General features: G+C 36.1%; 1 long non-coding RNA gene across 1 annotated transcript; it reads left to right on the top strand.

Moving 5' to 3' along the window:
• Positions 1-19,748: 19,748 nt before the first annotated feature.
• On the top strand, positions 19,749-21,005 carry LOC113094004 (uncharacterized). Its single transcript, XR_003287960.1, has 3 exons — positions 19,749-20,234; positions 20,537-20,603; positions 20,941-21,005. It is a non-coding gene; the product is annotated as an uncharacterized LOC113094004 (long non-coding RNA).
• Positions 21,006-21,122: the final 117 nt, after the last annotated feature.

Raw genomic sequence — 21,122 nt, 5'->3', positions numbered from 1 at the left:
AAACGAGAAACAATGCATGCTATCAAAAACATTTTTTAGTCCACAGGAACTTGATCCAGTTCACTTGTTAAAGGATACTCCACTTTAAAATAAATTCTGTCATCATATACTTGCTCTCATGTTTTTTCAATCCTTTATGAATTTCTTTCTACTCTCAGTCCAGCCTCTCTCATTGTTAAACCATGGTTTATCACATGATCGACTACTGTAGCCCTAATCTCATTCGAGACCACTCTACTTGTTCCTTGTCCTCCTCCATTTCTGACTTGTCCTCTTCCTCCCCTTGCTCCCCTTCCAACTCCTCTTAGTCGAACTCGTCCTCTGGCTCTCCCTCCAACTCCTCTTACCCTGTCTGCATTGTTTGCATCCATTATCCAAAACCTATTACTTGACCTTTGGCCTATTTATAGGCCACTACTAAAGTTATGTTTGGTTGTTGTTAAGTAAAGCAACAAGTGTCTGCACATGTGAGGAGTTAGTGTGAGGCACTGATGAATTAGTGTGGCATTTTGATTGGTTGTGTTTATAAAAGGAAATCAAGAAACTTCCTGTCAGATTTTTGTGTGTTGTATAGAAAATTGTGTGTTGTGTTTTGCAAAAAGTGTTTAACGAAATTGAAAACTGAGTAAAAGGCCAAACATTTGTGTATGGTTTTGCAGATTTAGTGTGTGGTTCTGGTGTCTGAGTGTCTTTAGAAATTGGTTTTAGAAATTGTGTGACAAGTAATAATTTTGTGTGTAAGCAGTTGAAAAAAAAAACTGTAAGCATTTTAGAATATTCCCTTGCTTTGATAATAAATTCTTTGCTGAAATTTATTAGCTTGTGGCTGATCTGATTGATCATAAATGGGCAAGCAACCACCATTTTATCTTTTTTACAAGTGTTGTTTTCATTTAATGTTTGCATTAGGGTTATTTAAATTAGTATTTAGCTTATTTAGGTTAATTTTGTTTCTTAAATCTGAAACTTATACTTTTTTTGCCATATTGCATGATATTTTAATATACATCACAAAAATTGAAACTTGTCATTAACAAAGACAATTTTTTTAAAACCTGTTATTTATTGCAATACTATTAAAAAACTTGAACCTTAAGTAATTACTGTGATGTGAAATGTTGATACTTGCACATGCCTATTACATAATTCACACTTAAACTTTGTTTTACCTGGAATCCGGTGAGCATACCAGGACTGCACCACACGGTCAAGACCAACTGTAGTAACCTGACAAGATAGTGCAGACACGCAATAACGTGTCAGGTCATCTTCCATGTCCAGTTCCTCCTGGTTCACTAATTGCATCAGTGCCCCTTTCACTGGATAATTCACTCTGTTATTTATTTCAGGCCATATTCTTTCAATTATGTGATTCTGTTTATTTAAAAGGGAAAAAAGGAAAACAATTAGACTAGCACAACAGCTACATACAGTTAAGGAAGTTAGTTTATTACATACAATCTTGGACCTCTAGAGCAGTGGATCTTAAATCTGGTTGCTTTAAGGAGGTATTTCTACCTGATTCTACATAGAAATTCTAATGTCGTTGTTGTGACCTACTTCAATCAGTTCGTTGAAACATAAAACAGGGGAAAGCCGTTATAACCTAACTGAGTTATATTGACTTAACATACAATTTCCATTAATGCTTGCTCAGGATGGACACATTCGACACATGTGCACCTGCTCATGAGTTGAATCAAAGTGAAAATCGCAATTGACAGCAATACTCTTCAGCACAATGGTAACCACAAAATTTTATGACAGAAAAAATTGACAGAGTTGACACCCAATTAGATGTACAGTATCTGGAGTTGACTCTTTTCATTAACCATTTATGACAGTTAATGTGTCTGTCTCCCTTTTGCTATTTTTAGTTCAAGAACGTTTCCTCTAAAAATTGTAATGTTGAAAATCTTTGGATGTAAATTATTCTACAGTGCATTCAGGAAAATCTAACACTTTTGGCAAATATTATTTCATGATAGCCCCTGTTAATTATCGCAGTAAATCTTACAGAGTACAGGCAAGTAGTCCTATCATACACTTTATCTCAAGTCTTGATGATTTATGACCCTGATTTATGGCCTGATTCATGGCCGTACAGTCCGTGTAGATTGACAGGTAGTCAGAAGTGTGCATGGTCAGTTTGGATTGATTTATGACTATATGGCCTGTCAGTCAAAGCGGTTGCCATGCCACTGGGTCCTGTGACCCTTGATTGACATGGCAGAGGTGTGTAAATCAAAAGATCAAAGAGATCTCAGATTTGACTTGTGTTGTGTTTATTACTGGATATATGATGGTTGTATCTGTAACCAGAGCTGTGGGGGGTTTCTTATGATGGTTGTATCTGTAACCAGAGCTGGCCTGTTGTTCACACCTAAAGACAGTGGGAGGTGTTTGGGTTCTTCCTGGGAAAAAAAAATGGCTGTGCAAAAGTGAGGGTTTTGACACCTTGACAGGATCAATGTTTGTTTGCTCTATATGGTGTTGATACCTAGGCACCGACAGGCCACATGCTCCCCGTCTACAAACACATTTGAAAAGGAGGCCGATGTCTAGTGTCTTTCCAGGTGAGATTTTCAAAGAGTGAGAGAGACAATTATCTAAATCATCAACTAACCAAGTCGCTGAAGAGATAAATAATTGAATGTTATCTGGAATTAATAAAATCAAAAAGGCATTCCTTAATGTTAAGAAGATACTATCCATAATATGTGATGTGTAAAAGGAGTTGAAATCTTACGCTAATTTTAAAACCAACTCTAAACACACACACACACACACACACACACACACACACACACACATTGGTTTTCCATGTTCTATGGGACATCCCGTAGACGTAATGTTTTTTAGACTGTACAAATTGTATTTTGCATCACCATACATCAACCTTACACTTAAACCTACCCCTTACACAAAATTTCTTTCATTTTAAGATTTTCAAAAACACTTCATTCTGTGTGATTTATAAGCTTGTTTCCTCACGGGGACAAAAACAATCCCCAAGGATTTTGGATATTGCCATCATTGTTCCCCATAACATGGGGTATACCTGAACCACACACACACACACACACACACACAGTAAAACTGAGTAAACTAAATTTGAATTATGAGCAAAACCTTATTTGTTGTTTTTACGTTGTGTTATGTACGTATTTTTTCATTTAATAATCTAACCTGTAGATAGTATGTGTACTGTAAATGAACAAATATACATTTGACTTAAACTCAGTAAAATAATTACACCTTCCATTTTAAACATGTTTAAAAGATTAGACACATAGTGTGTCACTAAAGCAAGGCACACTGTCTATTGTCTTAATTATTTTTTAAATAACATGATGACCAGCATTGTTTCTTTAGATCATTTATGCACACAAGTGCTTTTTTCGCACGACTAGAAAACTCTTTGGATGTGTTTGGCAAACATCATTTCTACATCTTAAATGCATGACTGAACGTTTCTCATTCGACAGAAATACTATTTTCTAATTATTTACCCGGCCTATAACACGTGGTGTAAATGTTCTTACCTAGAACAGAAAACATACACTTTGACTATTTGATTATTTTGTAGGCATCATGTAATGTTAAATGGTTTACTAAAAAAAATTTAGCACCAGCAGCTGTGATTATCAAAATTAAAGAAATGTACAAGCTAAGGATGTTTCAACTATCATCATTTCCTTTTGACTCTGATAAACTGGTAATTAATTTTCTATGCAAGTGACACAATATACAGTTCTCATACTATTTGTGTAGATAGCTGTACTAAAACATTTATGACTATTTTTGCATGCCAGCAGATTATGTCGAGGGTGTTTCACATCTAAGAATCACAATGTTTTGTAAATGACATTTTTCTTACACCTCAAGATTTAGCCATATCAAGATTTTGGACGGCCGTTCACAATTTGTTTGTTGGACTGTACGTTTTTAGGTGATCTTTGTGTGGTGTCATCATAATAGGAATAAATGAAAATTAAGAAATTAAGTTACAGTTTTTCTCTCCGAGATATTTCTTTTAGTGCAACTTTGTGTCTGTCCAAAAAGTGTGATCACATGAAGCATCGACACAAAAATGAAGTCTAGCTGTTTTACACTTAAAACTATTACAACCAATACAAATCAAACGGTTCCACTGAAAGCTGCACACTCATTTAAGTTTGAGCATGTTGAAGTTTCCAAACTCCTGTGTAGATACATTTTATCCATAACCTTTCGTGTATTCACGTGACCAAATCACTAAGAAAGAGAGTATAGCAAGAAAGCAAATGTTTACAATGCATATAAAATTCAGAATACAATTGTTAAAATTTGTAAATGGTATTTTTTATTAATCTACTAGATTAAGTCATCTTGTTCAGATAGCAGATGAAACCATTCACATTTTGTTTGTTTGGCCGTTTTTGTTTGAAGACTCCTGTAAGTTCATGCTAACTCTCGCGTGGGAAAGAGAGCAGAGTGAGCACATCCTATTAATTTAAGAAAAAGTATTAAAACATTTGACTGAACTTTTTTATTATATTGACAAAACACAACAACATTAAAGAATGTTATCAGTTCCTACGGCCATCTTCTTTGACTCAAATAAAGCAACATCTCTGGTGTATGTAAGCATCTACAATGTGTGTATGTGCTAAACATCTGTTTCTCCACTTCTGCCAGATTTGTTAGATGGGCTTTCGCTTTTGTTGTAATACAGACACATTTGAGAACTACGATGTTCTCACTTTTGTAATGGTTATAGAAAAATTCAAACATAACTTTTGCATACGTAGCAAAACTGACTAAAAAAAATCACTGAATTATGAAATGCAAAAGTGTGTATGGCATTTGGCAAAACAGGATTTTAGCTGTAATGAGCACATAAGACAAAAATTGTCAATGTGTGACTTGTAAATATATATTATTTTATTTTATTTATTTATTTTTACCAGAGATAGTTGACTGATCTGTTTACATGTTGTTTTGCAGTTTTCTGATGAAGAGTTTTCTCTGACTGTGGTCAAACATACAGTGCCTGTTCATAGGAATTTTTACAGCATAACTACAGCATAAAAATATTTCCCCTACATCTAGAGCTCTTGTTCATATAGCTGATGATGATGTTCACATTTTTATTTGTCGTACTCGTTAGTTTCAACATTTCTACTGGACATTTAAGAGTAGGCCTATCTGTACACGGTCAGAAGCATTAGCATCTACTGTGTGCTAAGATTTTTCTGTTTTCTACACTTTTGGTGGATTAACTAGAGGGACTATGTGACCTTGTTGTAACGTGATTACGTTTAAGATCCATAAGATTGCACTAAACACCCTTGAATAGGTTATAGACATACTCTTTTATACAGGAAATATGTTTCCACAACATAAATATGTATCACAATAACAAATACCTAATAGTGAAATCCTCTCTTCTAAATTATTGTGAAAACTTTTAATGTTGATCCGGCCCACCAGCCGTGTATCTTTTTCATTGTTTTTTAGATAAAGACTATTCCTCGAGTTTGGTCAAACAGGCAAAAACATGAACAAAATAGAGTACAAGATGATTAAATGATTGTCAAGAGAGTGTTTAAACTGAGATAGTGATGCACTTTAGAGCTTTTTCTGGTCTACCAGTGTCACAAAGACACATAATAGCCACTACCTCAACTTGAAAATGAGTCCTGCCATTTTCTGTTCTGACTGTTACACTTAATACAAAACCATCTATTACACTTAAAGTTAGACATTAAAAGTCAAGGATGCCACAGGAACTATTTCCTTTCTCTGTTTCTCTAAACATCACACTGGTAAATAAACCAGAGATCAGATGTAGAAAGAATTCATTGAAAGGGGCATGTTTTAGTCCATTTTAGCTGGTCTGCACCAACACATGTTTTAGATGTTTTAGGTATTCATCAGACTAACAGGTTTGATTCGGGAAACACTGGACTGGAACTGCGTGTTGTCATGACTGTCTTTATAATTGATCTACTTTTACTTTTAAAACAACACAGTGAGAAATTATGGTCTTCGACAGCATGGGCCCCTGAAATGTTGTATTATTTCTTTGTTTTCACAAAATATCTAAACATTTATCTATCTTAAAATATTAGTTATTACGTGTTTACAAAGTTGTCGTGTCCGACGTTTACATTTTTAAGAACATCTGATATAGTTTATCATCTTTTAAATTTTATAACATATGTTTCACCAAACCTTGACGCCTGAAAAACAGGTTTAGCATCAGTCCACATTTCAGTTGTTAGCCAGAAAATGCAAGTGAGCCGATATTTCATTACCGAGATAATCTACATGATGTGAAACTAGCTCACAGTTACATTACAGTTTTGGGTTCTAGTTTATGTTGAATAGTGTTTGTTACTGCTCCAAATGTTTAACACCACATTACTCCATTGTGAAGATATGTACTGTACAAAAAGTTTTTCACTGTAGTAGTCCAACTCTGAAACCAGACCAAACAAAAATGAGCTTGAGCCTTAGTTGTGGCAGAATTAAAATGTTTTCTTTTTATCTTTCCATGATTTGTGCGTGTTGTTCTGAACCACGGTTTCATTTTTAACATCACAATCGTATTGTATTGTCATGCATGATTGTAAAGAGTTTTGTGTGTGTCAGTCTCTGGATTTTTTTTTTTTTTTTTTTTGCAAACAGAACTGGTGTAATGTTAGCGAGCTCTTTGTGTTCTCTGCTTTACTGTGTTTATATACGTCAGAATTCTTTAAATTTGCTCGATTAAATTAAGTATTTAACACAGTTTTGGGTAATGTGTGTGAATATAGAGGATCTTTACAAATATTTTTTCTTGAAATAGCCATGTAACACTCTGAATCGGTACTGCTTCTTTTAAATATAACATTAACACATTTTTCATGAGCTCAGGCCCATTGTTTTATAAACCACGAAAGATTAAAATGTTAAAAATTTAATTAAAATTAAAAAATTATGGTTCCATGACATGTGAGATTGTTCAAACTTACGTCAACTACATAATAGAACAAAACATGCTGGCCTGTAGAGATTTTCTTTTCTGGCTAGACCACCTGTAATGTCATTATTACTCTTTGTTAGTAATGCCAATTTGACCATTTTCTTCACTACTTCAGTGTATGAATGTATATTCAAAAATGTATTGTTGAAATAAAATGTTGAATCACATTTTAATCTTTCGTGGTTTATAAAACAATGGGCCTGAGCTCATGAAAAATGTGTTAATGTTATATTTAAAAGAAGCAGTACCGATTCAGAGTGTTACATGGCTATTTCAAGAAAAAATATTTGTAAAGATCCTCTATATTCACACACATTACCCAAAACTGTGTTAAATACTTAATTTAATCGAGCAAATTTAAAGAATTCTGACGTATATAAACACAGTAAAGCAGAGAACACAAAGAGCTCGCTAACATTACACCAGTTCTGTTTGCAAAAAAAAAAAAAAAAAAAATCCAGAGACTGACACACACAAAACTCTTTACAATCATGCATGACAATACAATACGATTGTGATGTTAAAAATGAAACCGTGGTTCAGAACAACACGCACAAATCATGGAAAGATAAAAAGAAAACATTTTAATTCTGCCACAACTAAGGCTCAAGCTCATTTTTGTTTGGTCTGGTTTCAGAGTTGGACTACTACAGTGAAAAACTTTTTGTACAGTACATATCTTCACAATGGAGTAATGTGGTGTTAAACATTTGGAGCAGTAACAAACACTATTCAACATAAACTAGAACCCAAAACTGTAATGTAACTGTGAGCTAGTTTCACATCATGTAGATTATCTCGGTAATGAAATATCGGCTCACTTGCATTTTCTGGCTAACAACTGAAATGTGGACTGATGCTAAACCTGTTTTTCAGGCGTCAAGGTTTGGTGAAACATATGTTATAAAATTTAAAAGATGATAAACTATATCAGATGTTCTTAAAAATGTAAACGTCGGACACGACAACTTTGTAAACACGTAATAACTAATATTTTAAGATAGATAAATGTTTAGATATTTTGTGAAAACAAAGAAATAATACAACATTTCAGGGGCCCATGCTGTCGAAGACCATAATTTCTCACTGTGTTGTTTTAAAAGTAAAAGTAGATCAATTATAAAGACAGTCATGACAACACGCAGTTCCAGTCCAGTGTTTCCCGAATCAAACCTGTTAGTCTGATGAATACCTAAAACATCTAAAACATGTGTTGGTGCAGACCAGCTAAAATGGACTAAAACATGCCCCTTTCAATGAATTCTTTCTACATCTGATCTCTGGTTTATTTACCAGTGTGATGTTTAGAGAAACAGAGAAAGGAAATAGTTCCTGTGGCATCCTTGACTTTTAATGTCTAACTTTAAGTGTAATAGATGGTTTTGTATTAAGTGTAACAGTCAGAACAGAAAATGGCAGGACTCATTTTCAAGTTGAGGTAGTGGCTATTATGTGTCTTTGTGACACTGGTAGACCAGAAAAAGCTCTAAAGTGCATCACTATCTCAGTTTAAACACTCTCTTGACAATCATTTAATCATCTTGTACTCTATTTTGTTCATGTTTTTGCCTGTTTGACCAAACTCGAGGAATAGTCTTTATCTAAAAAACAATGAAAAAGATACACGGCTGGTGGGCCGGATCGACATTAAAAGTTTTCACAATAATTTAGAAGAGAGGATTTCACTATTAGGTATTTGTTATTGTGATACATATTTATGTTGTGGAAACATATTTCCTGTATAAAAGAGTATGTCTATAACCTATTCAAGGGTGTTTAGTGCAATCTTATGGATCTTAAACGTAATCACGTTACAACAAGGTCACATAGTCCCTCTAGTTAATCCACCAAAAGTGTAGAAAACAGAAAAATCTTAGCACACAGTAGATGCTAATGCTTCTGACCGTGTACAGATAGGCCTACTCTTAAATGTCCAGTAGAAATGTTGAAACTAACGAGTACGACAAATAAAAATGTGAACATCATCATCAGCTATATGAACAAGAGCTCTAGATGTAGGGGAAATATTTTTATGCTGTAGTTATGCTGTAAAAATTCCTATGAACAGGCACTGTATGTTTGACCACAGTCAGAGAAAACTCTTCATCAGAAAACTGCAAAACAACATGTAAACAGATCAGTCAACTATCTCTGGTAAAAATAAATAAATAAAATAAAATAATATATATTTACAAGTCACACATTGACAATTTTTGTCTTATGTGCTCATTACAGCTAAAATCCTGTTTTGCCAAATGCCATACACACTTTTGCATTTCATAATTCAGTGATTTTTTTTAGTCAGTTTTGCTACGTATGCAAAAGTTATGTTTGAATTTTTCTATAACCATTACAAAAGTGAGAACATCGTAGTTCTCAAATGTGTCTGTATTACAACAAAAGCGAAAGCCCATCTAACAAATCTGGCAGAAGTGGAGAAACAGATGTTTAGCACATACACACATTGTAGATGCTTACATACACCAGAGATGTTGCTTTATTTGAGTCAAAGAAGATGGCCGTAGGAACTGATAACATTCTTTAATGTTGTTGTGTTTTGTCAATATAATAAAAAAGTTCAGTCAAATGTTTTAATACTTTTTCTTAAATGAGTAGGATGTGCTCACCCTGCTCTCTTTCCCACGCGAGAGTTAGCATGAACTTACAGGAGTCTTCAAACAAAAACGGCCAAACAAACAAAATGTGAATGGTTTCATCTGCTATCTGAACAAGATGACTTAATCTAGTAGATTAATAAAAAATACCATTTACAAATTTTAACAATTGTATTCTGAATTTTATATGCATTGTAAACATTTGCTTTCTTGCTATACTCTCTTTCTTAGTGATTTGGTCACGTGAATACACGAAAGGTTATGGATAAAATGTATCTACACAGGAGTTTGGAAACTTCAACATGCTCAAACTTAAATGAGTGTGCAGCTTTCAGTGGAACCGTTTGATTTGTATTGGTTGTAATAGTTTTAAGTGTAAAACAGCTAGACTTCATTTTTGTGTCGATGCTTCATGTGATCACACTTTTTGGACAGACACAAAGTTGCACTAAAAGAAATATCTCGGAGAGAAAAACTGTAACTTAATTTCTTAATTTTCATTTATTCCTATTATGATGACACCACACAAAGATCACCTAAAAACGTACAGTCCAACAAACAAATTGTGAACGGCCGTCCAAAATCTTGATATGGCTAAATCTTGAGGTGTAAGAAAAATGTCATTTACAAAACATTGTGATTCTTAGATGTGAAACACCCTCGACATAATCTGCTGGCATGCAAAAATAGTCATAAATGTTTTAGTACAGCTATCTACACAAATAGTATGAGAACTGTATATTGTGTCACTTGCATAGAAAATTAATTACCAGTTTATCAGAGTCAAAAGGAAATGATGATAGTTGAAACATCCTTAGCTTGTACATTTCTTTAATGTTGATAATCACAGCTGCTGGTGCTAAATTTTTTTTAGTAAACCATTTAACATTACATGATGCCTACAAAATAATCAAATAGTCAAAGTGTATGTTTTCTGTTCTAGGTAAGAACATTTACACCACGTGTTATAGGCCGGGTAAATAATTAGAAAATAGTATTTCTGTCGAATGAGAAACGTTCAGTCATGCATTTAAGATGTAGAAATGATGTTTGCCAAACACATCCAAAGAGTTTTCTAGTCGTGCGAAAAAAGCACTTGTGTGCATAAATGATCTAAAGAAACAATGCTGGTCATCATGTTATTTAAAAAATAATTAAGACAATAGACAGTGTGCCTTGCTTTAGTGACACACTATGTGTCTAATCTTTTAAACATGTTTAAAATGGAAGGTGTAATTATTTTACTGAGTTTAAGTCAAATGTATATTTGTTCATTTACAGTACACATACTATCTACAGGTTAGATTATTAAATGAAAAAATACGTAACACAACGTAAAAACAACAAATAAGGTTTTGCTCATAATTCAAATTTAGTTTACTCAGTTTTACTGTGTGTGTGTGTGTGTGTGTGTGTGTGTGTGTGTGTGGTTCAGGTATACCCCATGTTATGGGGAACAATGATGGCAATATCCAAAATCCTTGGGGATTGTTTTTGTCCCCGTGAGGAAACAAGCTTATAAATCACACAGAATGAAGTGTTTTTGAAAATCTTAAAATGAAAGAAATTTTGTGTAAGGGGTAGGTTTAAGTGTAAGGTTGATGTATGGTGATGCAAAATACAATTTGTACAGTCTAAAAAACATTACGTCTACGGGATGTCCCATAGAACATGGAAAACCAATGTGTGTGTGTGTGTGTGTGTGTGTGTGTGTGTGTGTGTGTGTTTAGAGTTGGTTTTAAAATTAGCGTAAGATTTCAACTCCTTTTACACATCACATATTATGGATAGTATTTTCTTAACATTAAGGAATGCCTTTTTGATTTTATTAATTCCAGATAACATTCAATTATTTATCTCTTCAGCGACTTGGTTAGTTGATGATTTAGATAATTGTCTCTCTCACTCTTTGAAAATCTCACCTGGAAAGACACTAGACATCGGCCTCCTTTTCAAATGTGTTTGTAGACGGGGAGCATGTGGCCTGTCGGTGCCTAGGTATCAACACCATATAGAGCAAACAAACATTGATCCTGTCAAGGTGTCAAAACCCTCACTTTTGCACAGCCATTTTTTTTTCCCAGGAAGAACCCAAACACCTCCCACTGTCTTTAGGTGTGAACAACAGGCCAGCTCTGGTTACAGATACAACCATCATAAGAAACCCCCCACAGCTCTGGTTACAGATACAACCATCATATATCCAGTAATAAACACAACACAAGTCAAATCTGAGATCTCTTTGATCTTTTGATTTACACACCTCTGCCATGTCAATCAAGGGTCACAGGACCCAGTGGCATGGCAACCGCTTTGACTGACAGGCCTTATAGTCATAAATCAATCCAAACTGACCATGCACACTTCTGACTACCTGTCAATCTACACGGACTGTACGGCCATGAATCAGGCCATAAATCAGGGTCATAAATCATCAAGACTTGAGATAAAGTGTATGATAGGACTACTCAGGCATATGCAATTGAATCAATCAACTGCCAATGTAAATGCCACAGGCCGTGACTGTGTCAGAGTCAAGAATGCCTCCGATTTTGTAAATTACCATCTATCATCTGTTAAAAGTCCCTTTCCTTATCAAATTACTGAAATTATGTTTTAAAGATACATGTTCTTTTGTCTAATGATGATTATTATTATTATTATTTTTAGAAAAGGGGGTTCCTAATGTTTTGGCTCATGGAGGATGCCAAAAGAAAGTGTCTGTGGATCTTTTGCCAAATGCAGTGGAGGCTGCAGGCTGGTATGACCGTGAAGCAAGATCTTCATTGACACCAGTTTCAACTTTTGTGCAGAATCCATTTCAGTCACCAGAGGACCAGGTTGCTGTGGAGAGGCAGTTCTCTATGCAGTGTCCTGACATTGCATCTCTTTTTGAACGTGTTGTCAATTTCCAACAAGAAGACTTCCAAAATGCTTTGAAAATACTAATTGATCTTGTTCGAGTTCATGCTTAACAGTGTTCCTTACTGTCTTCTGAATTAAAGGATACTCCACTTTAAAATAAATTCTGTCATCATATACTCGCCCTCATGTTTTTTTCAATCCTTTATGAATTTCTTTTTTCTGCTGAATAGAAAGGAAGATATTTAGGAGAATGTCAGTAACCAGACAGTTTCTGGTCTCATGGACTTCCATAGTAGGAAAATATATATATTATATATAATATATAATAATATTTTATATATTTTATTATCTATTCAGCAGAAGAAAGAAATTCATAAAGGATTGAAAAAACATGAGAGCAAGTATATGATGACAGAATTTATTTTAAAGTGGAGTATCCTTTAACAAGTGAACTGGATCAAGTTCCTGTGGACTAAAAAATGTTCTTGATGGCATGCATTGTTTCTCGTTTTATTGTTTGATTATACAGCCAGGACTGGACTTCCTGCTTTTACACACACACACACACACACACACACATATATATATATTTATTTTAATTTTTTCATGGTATAATTATGTAATCTGCTTATTGTGAGCCTAAATGAGTAAATTGGTATTTAATCATTATCAGGGTGACTTGCCACCAACGGCTGGTGTTTTTATATATATATATATATATATATATATATATATATATATATTAAAAGTAGTGTTTCATGTTGTCACTTCACATTTAATAGCCTCTTAGAATGAAATTGCAATGTAAATTCACAGTGCCTCCTTTGAGCTGCAATAGACAGTGTGTAAAGTACATCTAAAGCCATGTCAGATGCTGTTTCTGTGCCACCTATACTGCAAAGCTGGGTGTTTGTTCATACAGAGTTCATCAGACAGCCTGAAGCCTCTTATGTTGTTGATTTAAATTTCAAAACACAATTCGACATTTGCTCGCAATGTTTTTTTAAATTTTTTTACCAAACCTCATCATTTTGCAGGACAATTGTCTATTACAGTATACAACACATATAGAAGGGTGCCAATAAAGCTGTGGTGATATACAACACTCTTTAAGAAAAGTTTATTTCCATCACACTGTAAAGTGATCTAGAGGAAAAGCAGATGTGTTTTGCCTATTTTGCCTTATGACAACACCAATGTTATTTGTTAATCTCTTCTGCAGATTTTAATCTTTTTAAGTTGTTATGATATATTGTTAATTAAAAAACAACAGTAAAATAGTACAATAATAAATAAATATATAAATAAACTCGCATATAGCCTATAATCAAACTAATAAGAGGGGTGAAATAAAATACCCATATTATAACAAATAAATAAAATATATTTGGAAATCGCCCTTTAACACGAAGGCTCGGTTTGTGGTTCACCATTATTTGATTAAAACAAAGACAAAGTCACTTATATTTAAAAAAAATTATGTTTTTGTTAACAGGAGTTATATTGCGCTTTTAATTGTCTCCGCTATCGTCCTGTCAATCATACTCGCGGGTCATTTTCAGTAAAAATGTATTTCACCATCATCGGTACCCAAGTTCTGACTGCTGACCGAACACTGGTCAGTGATCCTCTCCCGCTCGGCGCTGTCTAGCGCAGCTTCACCACACAGATTTAACTCCGCACCGCTAAAAAAAACGGGCTGGTGGCAGACTAATATTTAATATTTCTAATGTAAAGATTTCTGTGAAACGCGTAAAGTTGCATAGAAGAAAGCCCAACAGGACCTGCCCTGCACAGCTTAAGAATCGGTAGCCATAGTAACGTTAGAGGACTATTATTTTGTTGAACAGACCTGAGCGACAACTGATGACGTCACATGCTCAGACTTGCTTGACCAATCGGCGGAAGGGGGCGTCTCAGGACCGCCCACATGTGGAAAACGAATTTTGAAGTCATTTATTCGTTTTATGCCTTTGAACTAAAAAACGAAAAATCAAGCCGAAATCTCGTTTTTCGTTTTTTTCAAAAAAACGAAAAAACGAATAAAGGGGCCGTTTTCTCGTTTCTGCTTATTTCATTTCAAATTGGAAAACAAACTATCAAAACGTACACGGACCGTTTAATTACAAACAGTTTCTTCATTGAAATAAGAAACATTACATGGTACCAGGAGTGGTCGTCATGGAAAGTGTTAAACTGCCTGACGCTGTAAACTGGACTGGAAACATTGATCACGAATGGCATATGTTCAAACAGAGATTCACACTGTACTTGCAAGCAGTGGGCTTGGATGAAGCATCGGATGCACGAATGATTGCATTGCTTCTCACCGTCGCGGGACCTCAGTCAATAGAAGTGTTTAACACACTCGTGTTTGCACAGGCTGAGGACAAAGGCAAATATGACGTGGTGATGGAAAAGTTTGATGTGCACTGCACACCAAGAACGAGACTTTTGAGAGGTATGTTTTTCGCTCTCGTCTACAACAACAAGGAGAGACGTTTGACAGTTTCTTAATTGATTTAAAGTTGAAAGCTAAAACATGCAATTTCGGACTGTTGCAAGATTCAATGGTCCGTGACCAAATTGTGTTCGGCATCAATGATACAAAAGTGAGAGAGAGGCTTTTGAGAGAGACGGAGCTAACCTTGAATGAAGCAGTGCGGATATGTCATGCCAGTGAGATAGCTATTCAGCATGCTAAAACCTTTAGTGAACACACAAAGATGAGCGGGTGTGACAATTCAGCCGTAGCTGCAGTAACAGAGAAGATGCAGAAAAGCGGAATGAGTAAACTGAAACAGCAGAAAGAACTGTTTAACTGTAAGAGATGTGGCAAAAGACACCTGCCAAAGCAGTGCCCAGCTTATGGCAAAGTCTGTGATAAAGGGCAGAATCATTTTGCCAAACAATGCTTTTCAAAAGGTGGACAAAGTCAAAGAGAGCGTGTGCATGCAGTGGAAGAAACATCCCTCAGGGACACATTCTTCGTTGGAATGGTGCAGAAGGCCGATATCAGTCAAGAAAGAACAGAACAGGCTGATGTGAATAGTGTTGCACGGGACAAGTGGATGACTGCTCTGGAAATAAATGGAGTAACAGTATCACTCAAGCTAGACACAGGAGCAAAAGTCAATCTGATTTCAGAGTATGATGTCAGAGCAATGAAAATCAAGCCGCGCATAAGTCAGAAAACCGTGCAACTCAAAGCCTATAATGGCCAGAACATTCCAACAAAAGGAACATGTACTCTCAGAGTAAAAGTTAAAAACAGAGAACATTACCTCATGTTTGTGGTTGTTCCAGATGGCCATGATTCTGTGTTGGGAGATAAGGCATGTGAAGATCTGGGTCTGGTAAGAAGAATATACACCATAAATAATGGAGAAACACAACAGTGTGGAACAAATCGTGAAACAGTTTCCAGACATCTTTGAAGGATTTGGAGTATTACCATTCACCTACAAAATACAGTTGAAAAAAGATGCACAGCCAGTAGTTCACGCACCAAGACGGGTTCCAGCACCACTTCGTGAAAAGCTGAGGCAAGAGCTGGATAAAATGACAACAATGGGAGTCATAGAAAAAGTGGAAGAGCCTACGGAGAGGGTTAATTCAATGGTGTGTGTGAAGAAAGCCAATGGTGGTCTACGTATTTGTATGGATCCAAAGGACTTAAATGCAAACATACAGAGAGAACATTATCAGATTCCGACACGGGAGGAAATTATAAGTGAGATGGCAGGTGCTAAGTTTTTTACGAAGCTGGATGCATCTCAGGGCTTTTGGCAGCAGAAACTACATGAGGACAGCACAAGGTATTGCACATTCAACACGCCCTTTGGCCGCTTCTCCTTCTTGAGGATGCCATTCGGAATTTCCTCAGCTCCTGAAGTATTCCACAGGGCTATGGAACACGTAATCGCAGGCATTGAGGGTGTGCGTGTTTATGTGGACGACATTGTATTGTGGGGATCCACAATAGAACAGCACAACAAGAGGCTCATGGACGTCCTACAGCGTGTAAGGAAGTATGGGCTCAAGTTAAATAGGAACAAGTGTCAGTTTGGAGCGAAGGAAATCACGTTCCTTGGAGATACGCTGTCAGAAAGGGGTGTGGAACCAGACAAGAGTAAGATACAGGCCATACTCAAAATGCCCAGACCAACAGACAGAAAAGCTGTATTGAGAGTGATGGGGATGATCAATTTCGTCGGGACGTTCATACCAAACTTGTCTTCAAAAACTGTTTATTTGAGAGAACTGTTGTGCGATAAAGGCGATTTCAGATGGACAGCTGATCATGAACAAGAATGGGGACGACTGAAGACTCTCCTCACCACAGAGCCTGTTCTGACGTTCTTTGACCTGACAAAGAAGACAAAGATCTCGACGGATGCATCCAAAGATGGAATGGGTGCAGTTCTACTGCATGCGGATGGAGAGAATTGGAGGCCAGTCGCATATGCCTCGAGAACGATGACTCCGACGGAACGTCGCTATGCACAGATTGAAAAAGAGTGCCTGGGCTTAGTGCAGTAATTCTTAAAGTGTGGTCCGCGGACCACTAGTGGTCCGCCATCGCCCCCTAGTGGTCCGCGAAAAAAATGACCTAAAACTCTCCTCTTTGGAGCCAGACATTCAGAAACTGATGTGTGATAAGCAGCACCACCCATCTCATTAATATTCACGTTAAAGTTTTATATGGAAATCTCAAAATCTAAAATCCACAGATCTATTAGTTTTGTAATGTTCTAGTTTTGTTTCATGTGTAAAATCCCAGTAATTTCAGTGATAATGGACATTAAGGGGAACATTCTTTTCAGCATTTTATTGTTACCATAGTTACAACCATAGACTTCATATACCCACCACCTCAGTTTTAAACTAATGGAATGGCATTAAGTGGGACCTAGGCTGTTACAGTGTTTAATTGCAGGTCTTTTTTTTTCACATGTGCAGTTTGTTGTTCATATTAAGCTGCAACTCATTTCGCGTTTACTTTTTCAAATTAAATAAAAATTAATATAATAATTTCTGATCATATCATTGCATTTGTGTTTGAATAATTAGTTTTTGACTTGAAACAGTCGCATATTAAACGTAAATGTAGCGTATCCTTCCTATTTTGTTGGTTTTTGGGGGCGTGTTAGAGTGGGATTCTGTTAGGTGGTCCTCAGAAAAAAAATGGGAGATAAAGTGGTCCTTGGGCTGAAAAAGTTTGAGAAACACTGGCTTAGTGTATGGATTGGAGAAATTTCATGGCTATTTGTACAGCTTACCGACATTTGTGGCAGAGACAGATCACAAACCATTAATTGCCATCATTAAAAAGAACTTGAACCAAATGTCTCCAAGAATCCAGCGACTGATGATGCGACTGCAGAGGTATGATATGGAGCTAATGTACACTCAAGGGAAGCATCTAGTTCTGGCGGACGCTCTGTCCAGAGCTGTGGAACAGAGTGGAAAATGTGAAAGTTCCACAGAGGCTGATGTGACTCAGCATGTGAACATGGTAGCTGAAGCTCTTCCAGTCACAGACACAAAACTCAAACAGATTGCAGTGGAGACTGGGAAAGATAAATGTCTGCAATTGGTCATCAAACATCTGAATGAAGGTTGGCCTAGAGGAAAATGTGCTCAGTACTACAACATCAGAACAGAGTTGAGTGTTGTTAAGGGATTTCTGCTGAGACAAGACAGGATCATTATCCCTCAGTCACTGCGACAGGAGATGTTAAAAAAGCTGCACGAGGGACACGTTGGGGCCGAGAAATGTAAAAGAAGGGCTAGAACTGCAATCTACTGGCCCGGAATAAACGCAGACATCGACAATTCAATTAAATTAAATTCAAGTTTATTTGTATAGCGCTTTTTACAATACAAATCGTTACAAAGCAACTTTACAGAAAATTATGTTTCTACAATATTTAGTAGTAGATAGTAGTTTGTGCACGTTTGACAGGATTTTAGAAAAACAAGACGTAGTCAGCTAGACGATGAACATTATTAATATTATTAATTAATAGTTATTATATGATGCAGTCACACATGTAGCAATAATTGTTAGTTCTGTTTGTTGATTCAAGGTTAGCATCATCTGGGGTCCTCTGAGGGTCAGCATCATCTCTTCTCAGGTGTTCTGGATCCAGACTGGAGCTTGTGTAAATCCTAGTTACCAAGATGGTGTCAACCTGTGATACGTGCTTGAAGCATCATGCTCAGCAACAAAAGGAGCCAAAGATCATCACTGATCCACCGGATGAACCATGGCAGAAAGTTGGGACTGACTTATTCTTTCTGGACGGAAGAAACTATTTGCTGGTGATAGACTATCTGTCAAATTACCCAGAGATTGCGTTGCTATCCAATACATCTTCTGCTTGTGTGATAACACACATGAAATCCATCTTTGGGAGACACGGCGTTCCGCAGGTGGTTTGCAGTGATAATGGGCCATGCTACAGTGGAAGGGACTTCCAGAAGTTTGCTGAGGAATATGGGTTTCAACACGTGACATTGAGCCCATTATATCCGCAGTCGAATGGAAAGGCAGAGAAAGGAGTTCACATTGTGAAACTACTACTCAAGAAAGCAATGGACAGTCAATCAGATCCTTATTTAGCTCTGCTGAATTACCGTGCTTCTCCACTAGAACACGGTGTGTCTCCTGCTGAAATACTGATGGGGCGCAGATTACAAACCACACTTCCGTGCTTAGCAACACAAGAAAAGAGAAAGTACCTGAAAAGAAAACAAAAGCACCTGAAACTGAGACAAAAAGCGAACTATGACAAGGCATCAAAAAGCCTAGAACCACTCTCCAATAATGACACAGTAAGACTTGAGGATTCCAATACCTGGACTAAAAGAGCCACAGTCCTGGAGGAGGTGAAGCCAAGGTCTTACACTGTCAGGACAGAAGATGGTCAGATCCTGAGGAGAAACCGGAGAAGTCTGCTAAAAACAAAAGAGACAGTAGAGAATACACATACAGGTGACACTGACTGAGCAGAGTCAACATCTGAAACACTTCCAGTACTGCATCACAATGAGCAAGCTAAAGAAATGCATTCACCTGTGCTGAGAAGATCCAATCGCACAGTAAAGCCTCCTGATAGACTGAACCTCTTAATATTGCTTAAACAGATCAGAAACATTAGAATGTTCATAAATGAAAAGATAAAAGAAAATGTAATCAGTTGATTATTGTTACTGTGACTGTAAAGCAAATAATTCTGGAAATTGTTATTTGATACTATACATCCTGTATAATGTGTACAGTGCTTACTTAGTGGTTAGATAATCTAGAAGTCATTAGTTGTAATAACTTATTCTTTATGTCTAATGGAGAGGGGATGTAGTGATAGTATAGTTGTATATATAGAAACTAACCACTAGGTGTCAGTATTATTATACTTACCTGGGATATAGACAGACAGAGAGTTAGACCATCACATGTGTTGTTGCTGTTCCTGCTCGCAACCTGAAAGTGAATTAAAAGATAAGTTTAATTACAAAAAATTTCTTCATTGAAATAAGAAACATTACAGTACACAGACTGTTTAGCCTTTGTAATTATTATTAATATTTTTTCTCTCTTTCATAGTTCCACTACTATTCCCGGACACCTTCTCTCTTAAACTCCTCCTTCTCAGGTGACTCATGAAAGTGAAACTATTACAGCGGGTCTGTTTTATCGAATGAAGAAGTAAACTACATTAAGAGAGAAAAACACAGTGAGTATCACGATTTAACAATCATGTTTGATAGCCAAAATCAATCCTGACTGGTTTAAAGTGAAGTATAACAATAAGCAGTGTCAGATATTTGTTTAAATGACATTAGGAGATAAAACACAGAGTCTGTAAATCGTCAGATTACACTTTTACTTTCATTTTAACACAGTGCTTGTCTGAATTAGTTATGCAGTTTGTGTATAATTTGATTATATGTAAATATCAAGAAGTCAGTACTGTTGTCTGACTACTGAGATTGATTAATCTCTGACTCTGTGATCAACATCTGGATCTGCTTTTAGATGAAACCATGGCCTCCAGAATGAATCTCTCTGAAGAACATGACACACAGATAAAGACAGTCAAGAGGTGAGAAAACCTGAAATGTTTCACATTTTTAATGTTCAGAAACAATAAGTGAGATATTATGAGTCTCATATTTACTGTAGCTGTGGTGTGTTATGGATATTGTCACCAGCTGTCTCTGTTGCTGCTGGATATGTCTGTGTCTTTATCTATATGTGTGTATTGGTTCATTTTATTCTGTAATATATAAATGAAAAGAGCACATGGGACAGATTCCTTTTATTCATAGAAATATAATACTTTAATCTTTTAACTCTCAAGTCACAACAGACTCCTCAAGTGAAAGATGAACAATAAAGTGAGATTTTCAGAAACAGTTTGTATTTCTGTTATATTTCAGTCTGTGTCAGAATGAATCTCCTGAACCCAGCTGTGTGTCCATCAAGAGTGACGCGTCAATGGGTCAACCAATGGAGTTCAGCTCGGGAGACACATCTGCTGATCTGAGGTGTTGTTTAGTTTACTTTATCAGAAATATTTATGATATTCATTAATTTACCAATGTGTTTTAAATACATTATT

Source organism: Carassius auratus, unplaced genomic scaffold, assembly GCF_003368295.1.
Source record: "Carassius auratus strain Wakin unplaced genomic scaffold, ASM336829v1 scaf_tig00215210, whole genome shotgun sequence".
Classification (NCBI taxonomy): Eukaryota; Metazoa; Chordata; class Actinopteri; order Cypriniformes; family Cyprinidae; genus Carassius; species Carassius auratus.
The sequence above is the reverse complement of the archived record's forward strand: the minus strand, read 5'-3'. Positions and strand labels throughout refer to the sequence as shown.